This window comes from Hirundo rustica, chromosome 8 (genome assembly GCF_015227805.2).
Source record: "Hirundo rustica isolate bHirRus1 chromosome 8, bHirRus1.pri.v3, whole genome shotgun sequence".
Lineage (NCBI taxonomy): Eukaryota > Metazoa > Chordata > Aves > Passeriformes > Hirundinidae > Hirundo > Hirundo rustica.
This window is the reverse complement of record NC_053457.1, coordinates 20217249-20234531: the sequence shown is the minus strand read 5'-3', so window position 1 is coordinate 20234531 and position 17283 is coordinate 20217249.

Here is a 17283-nt window from a genome sequence, read left to right as displayed (position 1 = left end):
TTTTGGATCAGTTTTGCAGTTCTGCTATATGGAGACTTGAAAATCACCTTCATTTTCACCTCTTCTCATTTTGTTTCTCTTTCTGCCTCACCCCCTCTCCGGATCACAAGTGCTGACTTTAATGCTCAGCATGAACAGTACGCCTCTCAGGGTTTTCCTGCGAGCAAAAAAAGTGAAAGATGAGTAAGATTTTGCTGGTCAGAAATTGACTGTTACTGATTCATTGAAACAAATCCAAGCGGCTGTTGGAATGTCTGTAAATACGCTGTAATGAATCACTAGTGACCTCTGAGGGGAAGATAATGTGTCAGAGATTGCCTACAGATACATCTTGTAGACTGGTATGGAAGATGGCTGTTTCCATATTTCCCGATAGGTACAGGGAAGGCACTTGAAATAAATCTTATAAGAAACAGGCTGGCTGGCATATGGTGTTATTCCCCTTCCAGTCACACCCAGCTCAACTCAGCAGTGGCTGGCGCAGTTATCGTTGTCCTTTAATGGTCCATGAAAATGAACTTTTGATCCCAGTCCTGTTTTAAGTAAACAGATGACCCCATCAAGCAACACCATCCCATTTGGGAGCTCAGCAGAGGCTAAAGCTAGCAGTAAAAGATCTGCCATTTACCGACACTGCTAGTGAGCTGTGAACTTTCATCCAGGGGGTGATGGTGGTGAAAGGACACAGGAGGAAGTAGGAGGAGTGACACTTGGGCCTTACCAATTTACGGTCAGGATTTTTTAACTCGAGTTCCTTCTGTCAGAAGAAATGTTGGCAAGGAAGGGTATTACCATGAATAAACTCGCGAGGAAGAGAAGGTTAGTAACCCCTCCTGCCTCTCCTAGAGGTTGCCTGTGTAGTGGCAGGAGAGAGTTCACATCTGGTTCAACTGTCCCCTGACTGCAGTGGCAGTCCAACACCCTGCTGCTTTTAGCCGGAGTGATGCTGAAGGATGGCGGTGAGCACACGTGCAAACCCCGGCGCTGCGGAGCTCCGCTGGGTGATGAAGTGAGTAAGTGCCCCGAGCAGAAATTGTGTGCAGGCTGAAATCTTTCCCATTTCAGTGCTAGAAACCGTAACTCTATTGCAACATGCTGTGCTTAAAGGCTGCCACGGCCCACTTCAAATTTGATCTTTAAAGTGGTTTTTTCAGGAACAAGAAAATTTACTGTCCATAAACCCTTTTTTTTTTTTTCAGATTATTGCAATCTTCTTTGTTAAACCAAATTCATTAGTTTAAATTTAAGGACCGCCTTATACCATAAAGCTCAATAACCTTTTTTTTGTTGTTTGTTTGTTTGGGGGAAGGGAGCTGCACGGCCTTTCACCTTCCAGCTTTACAAGCAAAGCCAAACTTCTGGGCAATCGCTGCAAAATGGTTTTTCCCTCCCCCTCTTCCAGTGATGGCTGCAAACAAAGGTCTTTAGGGCTGGCTACTCCAGACTTCAGGACTTTTAAAGGTCTTTACTTGACCGGAGATCAAAGGTTTCTCCTTAAATAGTTTATCACTCAGACAACTCTGCAGTTAGCATTTCAAACTGGGTTTACAAGTCAAATAATTTAGCAATTTCTTCTGACCATGTGGCCTTATGCAGAGGCTGCTGGATGCCAATTATAGCACCATTATGACATGGAGTGCAGCACTATCTATTGACAAATGTGTGTACCCTTTTCACCACTCTTTACTGCAGAAAAAAGAGGTTTCTGCATATTCTGAGTAGGTCCCAGACTGCTCAGCTGGGGTTTGAGTTCCCTTCCTGCGATTGTGGATTCCTTCTTTGTCACCTGGAGCATGGCTCTTCAGCTCTCTGTGCCCTGGCAGAAAATGTTTTTCTCCTTGGAAAGCATAAGACCTATGAAGATAAGCAACTGGATGGTGGGCATTATTATCACTGGTGTACAATGCAGTGACATGACTAAAACGAGGTCTCAAACATTGTTCAAATGTCCCTGACCGTTAACCCTTCTCTTTTCAATGTTGCTGTCAGACTGTCCTGACACTAGGAAGAGGAGATTGGTGTGTACAGGCCAAGCCAATGACCAAAATGTTGTTGTCAGCAAACCTGCACCAGCAGCTCTATCACATTAGCTGCTTGAGTCCAGAGCTCTCTTTATTTTCTGTGCTAGATTATCATCTGTTGTGTTGTTGTGGGTTTCCTTGCTGTCTTAATCACTTTAAGCACCTTCCAAAAGTGCATTGAACAATGACACTAGCACCCATCTTGGATTCGTATAGCTTTTCTTCTCGCCAGGCGAAGGAATGGAGCCACTGAATTGTTTTGGGGATGGTGAAACTTTCAGTGAAACTTATGTTTCTGTTAGTCCTTTACACATGTTGTCACAAAAAAGTACGTGTTTATACGTGTTGTACTTTATTTGAATGTAAAATTATGGTAGCAATATCAGTTGCCTGTTAAATTGTCAGAAGAATAATACATGGGATTCATTGAAGGGAAGGTGCCTAGGCTTACACGAACAGTCAGCCCGTTGTAAGCAGAGCTGTGCAAGAAATATTATATATAACCCTTCTTTATGCACCTGGAGGGAGGTTTTGCTCTGCCTGCTAACTAAGGAGGCACAGGGTGCCTGGCAATTCCAGAACAGAAGCATTTTATGGTAGCAGAAAGTGAAAAAGCCAGTGGGTTGGGTTTTTCAGACAAAAGGCGGAATGATTTCTCAGGGCTCCTGCACAACCAGTAGTATACAGAGTATTTAGGCAACATTACTACTAGTAGTTTAGCTGGCTAATTGTTTTCAGCTCAAAGTGCATGGAAAGGTAAGGAAAAATGTCAGCATGCTATGGGTAATTTGTGGCATATATTTTTTTTCAGATGGACATTCTGTCTTGTACATGCCAATCATGGTGTAGGCTCATGTATCCAGAATTATGGGTGACTAAGCATTCAGTAGAGGAATTGTATGTTGTTATTAAAGAAATGGTGTCTTCTACCTGCACCTATAAGTGTGTGAAAGGCTGGTTAAGGATGGCTTTTAATCTAGGATATATTAGGTGTACGTTAAGTACAAATACTCCCTCTAGTTTTACATGACAGTGATATCCACTCAGCCTCCTGATAACAGTGTTAAATTCTTAGGAAGCACATTGATCATCAGACCCTTTCCCTCACAAAGAGGGCGGTTTTTTTCTACATTATTGGTATTGTATAGCTTCTATTCCCCAGGCTGACAGTTTCCACAAGAAGCCAGGGTCTTTCCTACAAACACATTGCAGAGGAAGACCGAGGGTGTTGCATCCTTCTCCTGACCAGACTTTGCATGTTAGCCTGTCCTTGCACAGTGTCCACACCATGCAGAGGGCTTTTGCAGACCAAATTGAAGACAATAATGATAGTGATACGATATCAAGGTAGCACTGTCTAACACAGGGACCATGCAATATTAGGTACAAAAGCAAGGTATAATTCGGAAGACAACATAATTTGAGTTGATAAGCAAAATTCCACTTGAATTTGAAAAATCAGGCTGTATCTAGCCAAAACATCTTGCAGGACTTCTCTAGCAACCCAATCTGTATGCAGGTGTCCTATAAAGAGACTATCTTATTTATTTTATTACTATTTAAAATGCCATAGCATCTAGGAATCTGTAGCATGAACTAGGAGTCTAAAAGAGCATTTTCTGACACACCTTTGTTCTCAATAAGCTGCAAATCTTGAGGGGCCTAGATGCATTAATTTTTTACTAGATATGCTCAGGATGTCACTCAGAGGAGGGGAAATAGCATGATGTTTCCCTTTCATCTAATTGCCTACTAATGCAAGTTGCCATCCAAGACATAGGAAATATGAGTCATTCCTTGGCTGGGTGACACGTTTCACCCTCTTGCTGGGAAGGTATTCCTAACCACAGAGCCTCCAGCAGCACGGTGAAGTGTTCAGCTCCAGGGCAGAAGTTTGACCCTATCTGGAATTGTGCCAGACCACGATTATAAATATTCACTGGTCTGGTCAGGAAGCAGGATGCTATCACAGGAGCTGGAGTGCTTCTCTGAAAGTGAGGGACTTGGCTGAACCTTTAATGAAGCTGTACGTCTTTTGAAGAAAGCTTGATTAGGCTGAGGATGAGTTTGGTGTCAATTTGGTTCCCGTGTTGGTGAGATGGCTCCCTGAGCGGGGAGCTGCTGTGTTCAACTCTGCTTTCCACAGTGCCACCTGCAACCTTAGCTCTGTATAACCCAAGCTTTCTAATGATGAGCATGTTGATTTTTGAGAGAAGAATACTTTGAAAGACGAAAGCTAAGCTCCTAGGAACCCTAATTCCAAAGGCTCAGGTTTTACCCTCCTTGACTTAGTTCAACTGTTTCTTGGGATGACAATACGGGCCAGTGCACTGGGGAGTATATCTGCCCATTGCAGTCCTGGGAATAGCGGTTAAAACTGACAAAAATGAGGCAAGAAAAAACAACACTGACTTACTGCAGAAATGCTCAGATTTCCTAATGGACTATCACCTTTTCTGTGTCTGAATGTGAGCATTGTCCACTTTATTATCTCTGTCTGGAAAGAGAAATTGAATAAAAGATAGTCAGAGACCTGAACCTTTCTGAGTGATTAATCAAGTAGTAGGGGAATTCTCAATATGAGGGGTAAATCTGGAAAACAGCTGTGTTATGAACTGAATCAATGCAAAATACAAATTCCTTGTTCTCTCATACTGTATTGGTTTGTTCATTTTATTTCAATGTAGTAAATGGAGATCCAGTTTTGCATTCCTTACTCAAATGCACAATTAATGTAAAAGAATCCCCTTGTCTGAAAACAAGTTGTGAAAGGTCTGAGTTAAAACAGCAGGACCAGGCAGTAAGTCATACACTGCAGAATAATAACTTCTTAACATAATATCATCATGTGCCACAAAAACTAGAAACTAAAATATTCACACTGACCATAAAAATATCTTTCTACACTTCACCACATCCTAAGGTATGTTTTCTTTTGGAAGTAATGTATAATATATTCCTACCATTACTATTGCTTGGTGAACTGGTTCTTGCAAAGTTTACTACTTGCTGATGCAAGGTGGGGGGGGAGGAAGTGGAGGGAGAAAGAGCTTGGTTTTAAATTTTAATTTTGAGAGAAACTGTATTAATAATGTCAATTTCTTCCAGGAATTATTTTACAGATAGTTTTACTTTGGCAACAATGTGGTAATTTTTATCAAAAGCAATATATGTTTTCATGGCACTGCTCTATCTCAAAATATATCAAACTTGGCCGTTAGAACAGGTATGGTACTTGCTTCTACTATTCTTAAAGGAAAACTCTCCTTCAATGTCCCTTTTCTAATAGTTAAAGCCTTCTTCAAAATCCAGAAAAAAATTGCTCAGAGCTGGATTATAATTATTTATCTTTGCACTAATTTGGTTTTAAAATTAATAAAGGTTTTTCCATTTTGAGTACAGAGAACCATTCTAGCAGATTTCACTCTTGCACCACACAAACCTTTTCATTCTCCTCTCCAGGGTCCTGTCAGTACAGCGAGTTTTCTCTTTAGTCATTCAATTGTGAACAAAGATGGATTTAAAATATGGGCTAATGTGAACAGTATTCCAGATGAAGCTTGAACAACACCTTCTCCAGTGTTATGAATGTTTGCCTATTTCCACTGGAAGTGCCTCACCTCATATATTCCAGGATCACTTTTGGCTTTTCACAGCCATATCATGTTGGCAACTCAGTCTTTCCATGATCAGGTAATACCTCCTGACCTTTTCTTTTTCCTTCAGTGGTTTCCAGCTGATGAGAACTATTGGTCTCATCTTAGTCTAATTTCAGTTCTTGCTATTAGTTGCTGAACATTCCCTTTACACATTACTTTTCATGCCACTAGCACACTCTTGAGTGCCATTCTCTTTTGGACACCACCACCCTTTTGACTTTTTGCCGTCTTATGAAACGAGATGGTCACAAAACTGATCACTGTGAAATTACAGTAGCAATTTCTCACCCAACTGCCTCTGACCAAATATTACTTCTTTTAGAACCCTCCCCTCTAGCAAAAGCCTCATCCACCTCACAGCTCTCAATTCCTACCTTAACTAGCAACACCTACAAAACACAGCATCAAGTGCTCCACTGCAGGCTTTTTCTGTGCCCAGAAATTCTGTTATTTCTTCAAAAGAAACCACCATGAAACACCTCATCCAGTCTGATATATTTACCATGAATTCCCACTGGTAGAACTGAGCTTCATATGTTAGTTCTGTAAAACATCCTATGAAACAATCCTTAACTTGTCAGGAAAAATTAAAAATGTATGCACTTCAAATACGGAGACGGTATTGTCAACATCTGCAGCTTTGTGATACATGAGTGCAATATCCAATAGCTAATTCCTCCCACTACAGAGGGGATAGAATGCAGAAGAAGCAGGATAATTCTTTTTAAGTGCTTGTCTGACTTGCTTTTATTGTCTGTCTCTCCACTGATAATCAAAATTATTAAATTCTTTCAAAGTGGGTGAAAAACATTTTTATGACTGCAGTTGTGCAAAAAATCAACTTTATTTATTGATTGATTAGATCTTTAGAATACAGACCTGGCATAGTTGATCTGTCCTAACAGAAAAACAAGATTGAAGAAATACTAATATTCTCCTAATTACACAGAGATTACGTATATACCAACTTCTTAATGTATAAACTAATGCCTTCAATTCTGTACCATTTTATAACTACATTCTTTTGAGACCTAGATCTTTGTGAAGCACAATGGAATGAAGAAAGAAGAAGAGGTATTTTCTCTTTTCCTGGGATGGACAACTTCAAGCAGATATAGTTACTTAGATAAAACTATTTATATACTATTAAAAAATAGAAATTAAAGGTAGAGAGGCCTCAAATTTTTTTTCATGCTTGGAATCTCTTGTAAAATACCTTCTGTAGTTTGTATATTAGCCATTCTTTTAATAGTGGAAAAGATTTATAATTCCCAGATATAAGTTCCTAATTCTTGTTTGTTCCTATATATTTTTTAATCAATGACTTATTCATTAATATCTTTTGGAAAAAGGAATAAGTAGGTGGTTTGGACTCATACTTGATTAGATGAGAAATACATGTAGGAAGACACCAAAATATTTTCTTTATGGAATGGAAAGGACCCATGATAAATAGGCTTTTTCTCCTCCTTAAAAACAAACCAACCCACCACCAACAACAAAAAAAACCCCCACACAAAACCAACAACAAAAACAAAACAAAACAAACACCCCCCCAAAAAACCCATAAACAAACAAACCAACCTCACAAAAAAACTACAAACCCAAAGAAACAAAAAACCCCAACAGAACGTTTATAACTACCGAAATCCAGCTGAAAATTATAAGAAGGTAAGCCTTTTTGCAGGTGACTTGAGACTCAGACACCTGGTTTTGCAGCACAGAACCACCTGTGCAGCCTTAAACACAGGAGGAAGGAAGTACAGTACACGAGGTAAAAAGTACAGGGCGAGGCAATGTGATGTATCCCGTAGGTCAAACGAGGCTGTTTGTAAATGACCCTTCCGAGGCAGGGTATGACTTCCCAAGGCTGGAGCTCCCTACAAAGGGACGCATAAATAGCAGTTGTTCACAGCAAGGGTTATACTATATGGCTATTAGAGTGAATAGAAGCAGCTCACTTCTTGCCAATGACAGGAAATAAGGTCAAGCAAAGATAACAGGTCTTTGAATTAGAGGTTTTCAAAATATTAGTCTTGGGCCTTTAGTATGGGGTGAATGAGTGGTTCTCTTTAAAACGTCCTGCTTCTGGAACTCAGGGACGTTTGAAACCAAGGCTATGAAACAGCAGTCGTGAGGTTTTATATCTGCCTGACCCAGCTTCACTTACTCCAGAAGGCAGTATATTTAATAACATAGTCAAGCTGAAGGCAAATAGTTTAAAAGGCAGCTGAGGCCTTTTGGGATGTTTTGTTCAATCTGCAGGTTCTCTCCAAAAAGAAGGGAGAAGAAATCAGGTAGTGTGTCATTGCTGTAATAGCACTATTAAACATCTGACTTGCTTGAGAAAATAAATGTTTGTCTAACAGCATCTTGTTTACTATTAATCTTTAATACCTGCATCTGCTGAAGGAATAGTTGTCTTTTTCCATTATTTCTTATTGGATTAGCTACATAACCATTTTCCAGAATGACCAAGCCTTAGCTTTCTTCTTAGGCATTTGTTAAAGGAAAACTGATCTTTTCCTGTTACGTGTTTCTGAATGTGACTCATAAATCATCATCCAAAACCAGTCATTATCATGTTTTAAAATGTGAGCATTTAATATTTAGGGAAACAGTTTTCCTGTGATTTCTAGAAGCTCAATCTGAGCTGCTGTCCTCTTACCTCTTCAAATCTTACAAAGTATTTTTTCCTGCAAGTGTTTTAAAAACATGAAGCAACTGGATCTGTGATAGATATATGAAATTAAATCACAGAAAAAAACTTAAGGTAATTTAAACTCTTATGTACAGGCATCATGTTCAGCAGTCACACAAAAAGTGAACCTATATAAACTTGTTCCATAATGGGATGAGTTCAGTAGAGCAGACTCAAAATTAGTGGATCTGCCAGCAATTGTGAGGATATGGGCAAAACATGAAAAAAATGGAATATACTGGGTTTTTTGGTAACACCTCTAGTAAAACAGTACCTCATATTAACGAGATCAAAATAAAAAAATTTGGTAGTCAAAATCAAAAATTAAAAAATAATTGAACACCAGATTACTTCTTACAGATATACAGCTGTAGCAGTTTTTTACTCAGCCATGTATGTGCTTCCTATGTTTAGCAGGTATGCAATTTGATTCTGCACACATGTTGTTTTTTTCAATAAAATACAAATCACTGGTAAGTAATTTCTGAATAGTTAGTAAATCAATGTAGCATAAACAGATTCCATAATTGGTTCTAGTGTTTGTGTACACATTTGTGCTTGAAGAGAAATGTATAAAGAACACTAGATAAGTTGTTTGGTTGTTTTTTTTTCCTTTTCTTCTGTTTTTTTTTTTTTTTTTTTTTTTTTAATAGGAAGTCTGTCATTCTAGCAAGAAAGGGTAAAAAACTCTTGATGGTCAGTAATGTGTTAGTTGGGTAAAAAAAAAAGCTTAAGCATCCTTTCTTAATGTCCCTTAATCATAGGCAAATTCACTGATAAAGGGGTTTGATACCTTTCATAGGGATGCCAAAATGACCCATCTAAGTAGGTCAGTTGCAAGGCAAGGGAAGAAAAAAAAAATCACACATTTGTGTTCCTGTTGTAATGCTGCAGCTCCTCCTTTAAAACGATCTGAAATATATTTCTCCTTGGGGTTTGCACTTAAGTGAAAAATCTTTCTCCTTTTATATTGTATGTTTTGTTCAGTAATAAAATGCCAGTGATGTTAATCAGATAGATGAAGATTGTTAAATAAGCAAAGATTATGGTTTTGGTAAAAATGTGCTGTTTAGGCAGAAGAAACATGAAATATTAGCATATATTTATTAAAAATAATGATTATAGATACATTTCATTCCTACATGACATTCTTCAGTTTATAAAGTGATCTACAATCAATAATGAGACCTGTACTATGGAAAAAATGCTAGAAATTATTATATTTCAGCTACATTTTAAAGATTGCTGGTTTTAAACTATAATAAGACAAGGTTATATAATTAAAATATTTTCTTCATTACCGTATGTCTCTTTAAATGGTGGGAAACAAGAGAAGGTTGTAACCCTCATCAGGTATATCACACCAAAAATCTAATTCAAATCTGAATATTCAGCAGTCAAGTTATATTAAGATAGAATCAGGAATAGTGGTCAGCTTTTCCAAGGCACATGCATGCAAACATGGACTGGTCACATTACTTGTCACAAATGTTAGTTATTGCTTATTTTTTATAGTTCTCACACTGTTTATAATAATGTTACAAATAATGTTTACTCTCTCATTTTTTCCCCATTCTAATTTTGTTTAATTTGAATAAAGAGTTTATTGTGTTTTTCTTTAAACAGTGCGCAGAGTAGGATTAGCTTGACAATATATTCTAGTTCTTTGTAGATATACATTTATTTTTAAAAATATATATAAAAATATACATACAAGATTATATCTCTCACATTGTTTTTTTCCCCGCTCTTCATTAATTTTAATGATTGTGTATTTCTACCATAAATTCTGAGCCAACATCTGAGTGGTATTTGGTTTTCTTTCTTCCTTGGGTCTTTTAACTTTTATTTTAAAATATTTTAAAAACGGTGCCACGTGTCCTTGTATTTGTCCCCTTGAGTTATTCCTTACTTGCCTTTTCACCCAAAGTGCACTGACTCTGCTAAGTCTTTTAGTGATCCATTATTTCAAAAAGGATGGCATTTTCCCAGGGCTAGAATAATTTTTTTGGTAACTGTTTAAAGTTAAATATTTTATGCTCTTGAGAGGTTTCAACTCCTCCACATTTGCCATCTGTACCTGGAGATGTATTAATTCAGTGAGCAGGCTGTGTTTCTGGGTGATGACTACACAGACCTCCATCATCCTTTTGCAACTTTCAACTTTTGCAACTCCCAAACTAGGAAGTTTCCTGAGCAGCCTCGTTTGAGATGTAGATTGAGATTGGTCTGTCCTCTGTAGTGCCACTATGAAAGTAATACCTGAGTACTGCAGTCCCAATGCATTTTCTTTATGTTTTTATTAATGAGGAAAGGAATTGTCATTGTTCTTGTTTCACATACAGCTCAGCATGCTTCCATTTATGACTGCCTGCATACTTCAACACAGATTTTTCAACTCCTCAATTCACGTCCTAACTGCTGCAGTTTCAGTATGGTTACTGTGCTTTATGTACGGTTTCCAACTCCAACTTTCAAAGGAAAACTCCTAAGAACATAGGATCCTTCATAGTCTGAAATTCCTGGGTTTTTGGATGAAAAATGTTTATGCATGGTTTTACAAATTTGATTACAAATTTGAGTCTTTCTGCTTTGTCATATTTTCTGTCTATACAGGTGCATGGGGTTTTTTTTCTTCTCTGGCTTTACGTGTATGGACTTTCTCTGCCTATTGTAGCAATGTCCAAAAACATTAATATTGTATCTGAGGTGCCTGCTGAGCATTTCCGACACTTACCCTGGGAGGGGCACACATGTTAGTAATGATATCTCCAGCTGCTGCTAAATAAATCATAATGCCATCTTAAAAACATTGACAAAATAGAACCAGATTCCATATTGAAAGCTGGCCAATCTTTCATATGAATGTCTTTCACAGAAATTCTTGGGCACCTGTTATAAGACTTACTCTTCACTTTTAATTAAAAGATATCCATAAGTATTTTTATTAAATACCTAAGCACACATGGTCATCTCTTTTTATCTTTTGTTTCTTTTCCATAGAGTGTAAAGTTATCTGCCAAGTATTGTACTCTGTGCAAAGTTTGTGGTTTGGGGGTCATGTTGAAACGAGTGACCAGAAACGTGAAAAAAATGGATATACAACTAAGAAACTATGTTTGTATATCCAATACATAAAATGCAGGCACTTGTCTTTTATTTGTCTTGTGCTGCTCTCTAGAAGTGAAAACATAATCATAGAATCATTCCTTTCTGGAGTATATTAGAGAGTTAAGTGCTACCCATGTTTTAATATTAAGGAATGAAATCAAATTAATCAACACTGCAGGTTGCTTCATTTTTTTTCTGGTTTTCTATTCTATGGTGAATGGATAGCCTTCTGCCTTTCCGTGTAGGTCTTTCTTGTAATGCTCTCTGCACTTTTTCATCTTTTATTCTGTGTTACCTGACTTTTGTTTTCCATGAGGCAAAATCCCCATTTACAAAACTTACCACTGACCTGGAGCATTCAGATTTACTGGTAACTCTTAACAGAAAACCTCCATGTTCCTTTACTGATTTTCTTTTGTGAGGGCTAAGAAATCCTTTTTAATATTCTCTTTCAGAAATAGGACTTTGAGACAAATTTCCACTGTGTATCTGTAAGCTCTGCAGAATACAGTCTGCTTTCAACCCAGGTTTTCAGGTAGTGATGTCTTTAAATCCTGCTGTGTGCTGTCCTTTTGAAACAGTTTATTGCTATTGTTTTAGCATAAAGTCATAACAGAAGAGTAATGGTAGTTGTCCTAAGAGGAAATAAATGAGACTCTCAGGTGCAGACTGTGGAGAAAAGAATATGTAGGCCAAGGAATGTACTTCAACCATTGGCTGCTCTGCACAGTGGGGAAAGTACAGTGTATGTTCAGAAGAAACCGGCGCTGTTAACATTAACCCACCATTTTCAGTGCACAGGGTTCCTGTCATGCTGAAATTCTGTCAGATGAGAGCTATTAAGAGCTTAACAACAGGAAATGGTAGAAACTTACTTGTGTTTGTTCTGATGGAAGTCACCATTATCTGCATTAGTTTGAAATAATTTCAACCCCATGGGTGTGCACAACTGAGAACTATCAGAAAGAACCTTATATTGGGGTGGTGTACCACATAACTGTACATTTAAGCTTTGTAAATAAAACACATTGCCAAGTCAGGAGGCCCCACATGCCTTTTGTTTAAATTGCTGTACATACTGCCTAACACCTCTAAGAAACTGTTAAAACGCTGTTTATGCAAAGAGAATCCCTGACACTGTGTGCCAAGTTCAACGTTAGCATGGCTTACAGGCTATTCCCATGCCCACAGGGCTAGAAATTCTGCCCAAGGCTATAGGAGGGGTGTAGTCTAGTTTGGAGTGACTTAATATTAAGCAGGATGTGATATAAGTACTGGATGCTAGAAAGTAATAATGCATTTTAGATTAAAGGTAGGACTTACATGTTTTTATTTTCTAGTTTAAATATATGCAAAGGAATAACAAGAAGTCGGGGAGGGTGGGGTTTTTTCTTAATTTTGTTCCCTTAATCTTGTTCTTTAAACGATCTTTCTTTGTTAATATTGCATAGGTAACCATCTATATGTTGGAAGAACGTTCTGTTCATTAGTCTCTTTTCTTTAAGTAAAATACTCAATAGCTAGCAGTTTAATTTTTAAGCTCATTTCAAATACATTGATAGTGTAAAATAAAATTAATCTAGAGCTAAAATTTAATGGATATACCACTGAGATTATTAAAACTGTTCCATATAATAAATAAAAAAGGGGAGTAAAAAGAGTCTGGGATATTATCATAAAGTACGCAAAACATCTCATCTGCTTTCTGGCATTAACCCAGCTGAGACCTAGCTACCATGTAAAAAACAGATTAAACTAACATCCATCAAGGTGAAAGATAATTATTGCTTGTGTCAGACAACACCTGTTTTTGCAGCATTCCTCAACTGAGTTAAACTAGAGACATGCTGAAGTTTTCCAATGAATTTTACATTTGACAGTTGCCTGGAGCAATTGCGTCTGTGAAACACCTTCACCTCTTCCTTTGTTTACTTTTTAGATAGACTAAAACGGTAAAATACTAAACAGAAATTTTCAAAAATTAAATAGAAAATTCAGCAGCAAAATACGTAAAGTTTTGATGGATGTGCACTGAAAAGTCTTGCAATAGTTAGTCTTTTTGGAGGTCTACATACAGATCTGTTGAAAACATTAATTTGGTAATGAATTCTGCTTACATTACTCAGGTGAGTAATCTCACTTACTTCAGTGGAAGTTTGCAAAAGTTCAAGTAGCAGTTCCTAGATAATGCCACAATGTACTCCTGCTGTCTTTAAGCAACACTGCAGAGGTCGTAAGGCAAGAGGTTCATCCTATTGCACAAAGGAATCTGTATTTCAGGCACTAATTTCACAACAACATCCTGCTTCAGTTGTGCCAAGACAGCTTAGAATCCATGGATCAAAGTGAATTCTGTTACATGAAAAGCAACGATACATATGAACAGTATAGCTTTCACAGGTCACTTCACAGAAGGATTTGGAATTTTTTTCTGGTTTAGGTTTTGGTTGGCTTTTTTGTGGTAGGTGTGGGTTTGGGGGTTTCTTTTTTGTGTGTGTGTGTGTGTGTGTGTTTGTTTGTTTGTTGTTTTGTTTTGGGTTTTTTGTTTTGTTTTGGTTTTTTCCCTTTTTGAGAGAGGTAGGATAAATTTTGATTTTGCAACTGGCTTTCAAAATAGTCCTTTTAAAATAGAGTCACTATTATTTTTCCACTATACAGGAAAAAAAATTGAAAACTCTCTGTCATCAGCTACTCTGCACGGTACAATCTAACTTGGTCAGGTTAAATACTAAATACTAAGAAGTCCGGTCCAGGATTCACTTAGGTCAGACAAGGTGATATCTGATAGAAAGGCCAAGTGGATGATTACGCTAAACAGCAGCCCCTAAATTAATTTGATTGGTGTATGAATACGAATTGGTGCAAGATATGGAGCACCAATCATCTCATTAAAATCAAAACTGCTAGCACAGGATGAACTATGATAAACTTTGTTCAAAGGGTAAAGAAAACCCCTTCGCAAAGAAATGTGCTTCCCAAGAGAGAAACACAGAGGTCCATAGAAGAGAACGAGCTGAGGTCACAGATGTGATGTATATTGGGGCAATAGACCCAGAGGCAGCACAGCATGGCTCATTGCAAAAGGAGGCAGCAGTTAACAGTGTTTGGTACTAGCTGCTTTTGATGACAGCTTCTAAAAATTGCACACAGATTTGAAAACAAACATGATGAGATGGAGAAACATGCGACAGATTAAATGCATAAGCCAAAGGCCCTAAAAGAAAAGCTACTGCTACAAATAAGTTAGGGTAGGTAGTTGTACCAGTACAGATAAAAGACATAAGATCATCTTGTGGGGAATCTTTGCTGAATGATCAGGCAGAGAAACTATTTTGTGCTACATCAGCTATTCTTAAGAGTTTTATCTGAGAGCATATCAGAGCAGTCTGGCACAGCAAGGGCAGGGCTGGCACCACAAATAGAGGGTTTGAAGAGACTCCAGTGGTACCATTTCCACTGAAAACTCATTTGGAGGGCAGATCCTGGTGAGCAGAATATGTCCTTAAGAGAGTAACCTTATTCCTGAGAGAATTAAGAAAGTGGAAACCAGAACAAAATCAATAGAGGAGACCACAAATTGGCTAAAGTCAATGGTCATTTCACCAGAAACGTAGTGACCTGTAAAGTTCCCAGAGTTTTTATTAAGATTGTTACGCAGGAGACTGCTCTTGCAGTTAGATACTGACAGAGGAAGGACAGTTAGTGACAAAAAAAGCGTGAACATTAATGAAAAAGTATGTTCTGTAAATATAATGGTCTTACAGTGGATGTCAGGAGGACCAGGAAAATATTGCATAATAATTTATCAACATCACCCCGTTAATTTTCTAAAAACTTCAGAAGAACAATGGATGGACAGAGGCTCAAATGTAACTTGACAGTACAGGAACCAGAAGCTGGAGTTGAGAGTATGCAAACAGTAGGATTGTGTCTGTGGAAAGTGTTTTATAGATGATGCCTCAGTAGATGATGAGGTCAGTGGAGAAAGCTGTCAATTATTTCAGCTGGAAATCTACATTGCTGTGAACTGTATTAACAGTACAGCTGGTACTCATTACATAAAAGCACCACAGGAAATACCAGAAGAGTAGATTAAAAAAAAAATATTTGGTTTAAATGTATGAAAAATACATCTTTGTAGTTATGATGGTAACTGTGGATGGTTTTAGTGCATTTCTTTACTTTTTTCTTAATGTATTGATTCTGTGCTTTAGAATAATCGACTTAGAGCATGATTCAGGTACCTTAAACCTAGTGGTATAGAAAGTATAATTGGTGATTAGAGAAGTGCAATGCGATCAGTGGGAGGAACCAAATAATTAGCCTCCACACAATATTTTTCAGATTTTATATTCCAGAAAATCTGAGCACAGACCTAATACAAATTCTTTCAAATCCTAGCCATAAAAACATCATTAGGTTTATAAAACCTAATATTCTTTGCCCTGGAGTTTATAGCCTTGAACTATTTCATTGCCAAGTCTGTATTTCTACCTGCATTAACATTTTAACTTCTACTACTGCGTTAGCATTTTAACTTCTACTACTGCCTGAAACAGTTCAAAACTGGTAGGGAAAAAACAAATGCCCAGGGCAACATACAATCTGAAGAACAAATCATTGGGGTTGGCTGCCAAGGAGGTGATCACGGCTGGAGTCTGGTCCAAGGAACTGGTCTACAGACCGTGTACACAGCTGAGTTCCATGTTATCAACCCTCACCCATTTGTCAGCACGGCACCACATGCTCAAATTAATACCAGTGTTGACCATGGTGCTATATTTAACTTACAGATTCTTCCTCATCTACATATCTAAAACCTTTGAAATTCTCACCCCCTCATATGGGTTTCTAACACATCTTTTTGTCTGGTGTTCACAAATTCAGTTCTTCCCCATGAATTCCTGTCAGAAAGATAGCTAAAATATTATTTTCTTATACTGTTATCTCATTTACCTGTCTCACAATCATTCTCTCCACAATCTAAGTCAGCAGATGTGACTTGTCCTTTAGAAATTTCATAGTTTATATAACCTTCTCATTCAGCATCTAAAGGTTGACTCCTATTTTTAACCTATTAATGATGCCAGTGTATATTTTCCACTTGTTACATTTTCAAAAGAGCAGTAGAGTGCTTTCATCCATATATTTGGCAGAAGCTTCTTTGAGAACTTGTAAAGAAATGCAACCTATTTATCTTCATTGCCCTTAGATACAATGCCTACAAAAAAATTGCCAACAACAGACTGCTGGGGTCCTGAGATGCCTGCTCTTCAAGCTGATGAGTATTGTTCTGGTGTTCTTTTGTAAAGCTCTGTTATAATTTGTGCTCTTTTATTTAATGGTATAGCTCTTTTTGGCAGGGACTCGGGAGCTTTTTCTGCTTTGCGTTTACGCTGCATTTCTGGGCCTGCAGTGATGCCAACAGAAGAACAATTAACAGCACGTGTACAAAACTTGTACACACACCAGCCCATAAATGGAAATACTAACTTTTGCATGATCTACTGGCTATCTTGAATTGCCTTGATATCCAACCTTTCTTCAGCATCAAGCAGGGAGATTCTGTTTGATTAAAGATGTCACATCTAAACACAGACTTTTTAAAAGCCTTCGGCATTTGCTGCATAGTTCCAAACACTGTTTTCTGCCCACATTAGCTACTTTGTTTCTGCTTTCTTCAGAATTAATAAAACTGGTCCCAGCCTTTCAGTGGCACTGTTTGCTTCTAACTTTCTCCTTCCAAATCTCTTAAAAATGCATGAATCAACACAGCAGTCTGACAAACCAT